This window comes from Archocentrus centrarchus, chromosome 8 (assembly GCF_007364275.1).
Source record: "Archocentrus centrarchus isolate MPI-CPG fArcCen1 chromosome 8, fArcCen1, whole genome shotgun sequence".
Classification (NCBI taxonomy): domain Eukaryota; kingdom Metazoa; phylum Chordata; class Actinopteri; order Cichliformes; family Cichlidae; genus Archocentrus; species Archocentrus centrarchus.
This window is the reverse complement of record NC_044353.1, coordinates 11,069,927-11,075,241: the sequence shown is the minus strand read 5'-3', so window position 1 is coordinate 11,075,241 and position 5,315 is coordinate 11,069,927.

Here is a 5,315-nt window from a genome sequence, read left to right as displayed (position 1 = left end):
AAGGAAAGTTTTAACCCTAATCTTAAAAATAGAGAGGGTGTCTGTCTCCTGAATCCAAGGCTAAGTGTCAGAGTTTCAAAGGAATTAAAACTGTTGAGCTGGAGTGAAAGATTGCTGCTAATCCTCCTCCTCGACTTGTGCTTTGAGCATTCTACAGTTGATTTGTGTTGATTCATTTAAACTAACATATTGATCCTGCTGTAACCAGGTTTCTGTAAGGCAAACTAAATCAATATGTTGATCAATTATTAAATCATTTACTAACAGGGACCTAGAGGAGAGAGAGACCTAATGTTTAATAATCCACATTTAACTGTTTTGAGGGGGAAGGGGGGGGAGGTGTCTTGTTTTTAAATTATTTGCATCAGCTCCCATTGCACAAAACCCAGAAGAGCATTATTTGCCGACCAAAAAACTTGGCTACCACCAGGAAACACCACTGCTTGCTTACCCAGCGACAGTGGTTGCTTCCTTTTATTGATGTTGCTTATCTTTCTCCTTGTCCATTCATCTCTTTCTCTCTCCATTCTTCTGCTTCCTGTGGGTTTGTCATCTGTGTAATCTTTCTTCTGCTCTCTGGTTTGAATGTGTGACTATTTTTGTTCAAATGGCAATAAAAATTTGATTACACACACAAAAAAAGAATGGCGACTCAGTGTCGCACTCTGCCTGCTAGTTATCCACTTTTGTAGGCCAGTTAAGATGACACGGATTCCCGGCAGCAGCAGGTTCTCCAGCCAGCTCAGTCCAATTATCTACCTCAGGAAAAAAAAACAAAAAAAACATCTGCATTCAGCTCACTGAGAAGTGGCTTGAGTGCGGTCACAGACCGAACCGCATGGCCATGACAAAAGGAAGATGCACACATGAACGCCAACTGAAAAAAGACTGTTTATTTTAGATGAAATAAAAAAACAAAGCAAAAACAGAACTCAACCCAACTATGGTGTGTGTAATCAGCACAATCAGTAGTGTCAGGGAGTGGGTGAGTGAAGGAATGATGTACGCAATGTTGTCAAGTGCAGAAACCAAAACCCAAAAAGAGCACCTCAGGGAGGAGAGCCACCCAGCAACTGGGCTCTGAGGGTTTTTATAGAACACTGGCACGCTGGGCCCAGGAGCTGCCACTGTCACTAATTAAAACGAGACACACCAGCCCTCCAATGCTTGCAGATGAGACCTGGTATACAAACAGGACAAAAGGAGGGCAGAGTGGACGAGGTCGTCACAGTACTACCTTGAATCAGCATTACCGTGGGGACCAGTCACCAAAGATTGGCCAGGCGTTTTGACCATATATTTAAGGTTACTGCAAGCCTGCGATCCTGTTTCCATTTCTGCTGCTTTATTTGACAACAAGGTGCTGAATAATAAAGCTCTGAGAACCTGCACACAGGACAGAGATGGAAAAAAAAAAACCTCACACACATTGCAGGTTGTCAAAAGGCTGCACTGTCTTTACTCCGCCCTCCACTCTGCACTATTGCTACCACAATAATGAACCCCTTAAATCCATCTGTGTCCCCACCGCATTGATTAACCTTTTCTTGCTTGAACATATTGAGTGTAAAGTTCCACCTGCTGGACAGGTGAGCCACCGGGGCATTTACAGGGAGGCCAGTCTGTTCCTGGAGTTCCCTGAGCAGCCTGTTTGAGTAGCTGAGGGTGATTCAGAGTTTAATATCTTAACAAATCAGCTTTTTGAATGTGAAAGTGCTTTGAAGGCTTGATAGAAATCCAGATTTCACACCAGCTTTTCAGCTTTCCTTGAGTGATAAGCAGAAAATGACACATGGGGCATTATTTAGTCAGAGCAGTACCTCCAATTTTTTTTTAAACAGTGTTGACAACCGAAAATCTTGAGATATAACACTAAAAATAACAGTCATAACAGGACTTCTATTATGCTTTTGTAGTATATTAGCTTTCAACCCTTATGTCCATACGAGAGTTAAGGATTCATTCTTTTTGGTTGGTTTAGACCAACACAGGTAGCATTAACCATTTAACTTCCAGAACATTTTTGTTTGCTATCAGATCAGGTATTGTTGTAATTATACACTTTATTCTCCTATTAAAGGGAATAAACAAAGTTGAGAAAAGTGAGTGGTCAGTCAAGCAGTCTTGCTTGTCTAGTACTGTTTCCTTCTTCCCTCTTTGGTGTTTGATTCACACCACAGAGACAGTAAAGGAGAACAGTTTTTAATGATGCGAAAACAGCGCTTGTTGCAATTTCACATCAATAAAAATAAATGCTTTGCAGAGACGAGTGGTGCTGCATTGCCCTGTGGCACAAAATCATACGTTTTTTTTTGCAGGTTTCCTGCATGTGATAGGCGTGATAGATAAAGTTTCAGAGGAAGCAGTGGGTTGATAATGCACATATTTAAAGGAAAAAAAAAAGAGATCCAAGAATAGCACTGATGTGAGATTTGTCGTCATGTGTCTAACTCTAGACTTTAAATTACAGCATCTTAAAGAAACCAGACCTCTTTTTTTATCCTTCCACTCTCTTTCCACCTTTCTGTATCACCTCCATCTCGCTCCTTCTCCTCCCTTGTTCCTCACTACAGTATGTGGAGCAGAGTGACTAATGATCAGTTGTTCTGTCACACACAGGAGACTTTCCCTGCAGCCACAACCAAAATTAGCACACATGCACACGCACAAGTATTAACACAGGCACACACAAGTCTGCGTGCAGACATACAATCAGAGACTCAAAGGAGCATGCACACACTTAGAGATGAGCAGCTCCACCAGAACACTCTGACCTCTGTAACATGGCATACAATAGCAGGTGTCATTTGTCTAAATGAATCATTACTGTGTCAAAAGGACAATCTTTCTGGCCCAGATTAGAGTCATTCTGTGGAGAGCCTCTGATCTGCTGTAGAAACTCCGCTTCACTGTGAAGTCCTGCTTCTGCACACAGTTTTAAATGTTGTGCTCTGAGCTCTCTCTGCTGGATAGAAGCAGCAAATACAAATCTTTTTTTTTTCACATGCTGTTTTAGTTTCAGGAGCAGTTTAGAGTCTGCACTTGCAGTCACATGAATGAAAAAAAAACACATTCGTTTTCTTGTCTCTTCATTTCCTTCGCTGCAGCAACCTGCTCATTGACCCCAGATCCACGCAACCACCTCAAACATGAAGAACAGAGCAGCTCCGGCACCAAACCTCCCAGATCACTCAATGTTCAAACACTTGTAATCATGGCTGGATTTGTAAAAGCTCAAAGGAAAGAAAAAGATTTTATGAGATTCGAGATTTTGTGGTGCAGATCAGTGCTGCTCACAGCTGTTTAAACATGAAAAAAAAAAAAAAAAAATCCAGGCGACTGAATGCGGTTGCTTCCTGTTCCTGTTTTGACAGACACAAAGTATCTCTGATCTAAACCGTAACATGCGATAAAGTTTTATCTCCTCTTCCATGGCTGCAAAAATAGCAACAACAGACATACAGCAGGAAGGCAAGATGCAAACAGCTGTTTCTGTTTTAACAGGTCTTGCTGAGAGTATGGGCAGATAGGCGGCTAAACCAAAAATCTGAAAGAACATTTAAAATAAAAGGATTTTTATTTCACATCATTTTTTTTTCCGGCTTTACTCACAAATTTGCTTATTTTCTACAATCATTTTAGTCACACTTTAATAGTCCTGGATATCATTTTTAGAGAGTATCCAGTCCTGATTTACTTATGAGGAGAGCGAGCTCTGTGGTTTGGTTGTTGAATCCTTCTGTTATACAAAAGGATTTTGCATCAAAAGCTGATCAGAGACCCAAAGCTCATTAATAATTTAGCCAAATTTAGCTGGCAGCACCTAATTGTGAGATAGGTCTTTATAGGGGCTGTGTAAAGCTCTTGAACTATTCTTTGTTTCCTCTGCATCTCACAAATCATCTGTGAAATATGTTACAGTGGATATGTATACAGTATGTATGTATGCTCCATCCTTTTACACGTCTTGATGTTTCTCAGTGTGCAGTCACTTGTAAAAGTCTAAAATAATCAGTATGATGTAGTTTTAAAAAAAACAAACAGCTTTGCTCATAAAATAAGTGTTATGGCAGATTGTGGCTGAATTTGAAAACAGAAACAGGAAGTCACACTCTGGCTGGCAGATGTCGGTCCTCACGGGTGAGCTAAAATGTAGAATTAAAAGAGTTCCTGTGCTTCGGTTCTTGTTTTAACCAGGTCGCTCTTTTTCACGAGGCTGTGAACGCCGTCAAGTAACCTTCAAACTCCTTCACTTTCCGTCAGAGCCAAAAACCTCCCCCTCGGGGATCTTTGCCCACTGCTCCTCAGCTCACTCTAATTGTCATCCAAGTATTCCTCCTGCCTCTTTTTTTTCTCTTCTTTTTTTATGTGATTTTTTGACACTCTTTCTCTTTCAGGATCTTTTTGCTGTCATATGTGATTTTGTCAGAGCTGTCTGTAGTTTTCTTTTTTTTTTTTTTGTGAAGCTTATTCTTCTGTTAAACTCATCATGTGCCACTTTAGATAAAGCTTCCAGCTAATCCGAAAAAGTCTATGAAATGATGAAAGTCCAACATCACCAGTGAAAAATTCCCAGAGTGTGCATGCAATTCTTTTTCTGATAGTAGATTATTAAAAAGACTGAAAGTAATAGCCATTGAGACATTACCAGCTGTGACAGCATGGCTGTGTTCATCCTGTTTTCACTGTGGCAAAATGTGATCTGGGGATTTTTTTTTTTTTTAGCAGGAACTACAGGAAAAACACCTGTGAGTACTTCGGCATGTGGTTCCAGTTAGGTCCATAATTTGTCGGACAATTTTTTTATAGTTTTGTCTCTGCACAGTACCACAGTGGATTCAGTCAGCGTGTTATTGGTTTAGCAGCAGTGTTACATTAACTGTTTAGGAATGACAGACATTCTTATACACAGTCCTACACACACAGTACAGATATGTACTGTGTGTGTAGTTTCTGTACTTTGAGGTAGTTTCTGTGGGTCTCGAGGAACACATTTTGTAGTGATGAGACAAGAAGGGACCCACATTTAAAAAAACAACAGAAAAATGGTGTTTTCACTGTTTACACTACGTTAACTGGCTGCTCGTTTCATGTTTACAGGACAGTGGAAATCCCAACTAGAAAGAGAATTCCCCAAAACATCCGACTGCTTTAAGTTAGTCTGATGTGTGAATTCATCATGAGGGACTGTTAAAAATGCATTCCTAGGAAAATGGGATTTCCCCTCTCTCAAAATGCCCGCAGTTTCTACCAGAGAGAAAGAAAGAGAAGTAGAGAGACTTTTCATGTCCTTTAATGACACATTTGACCAAAAA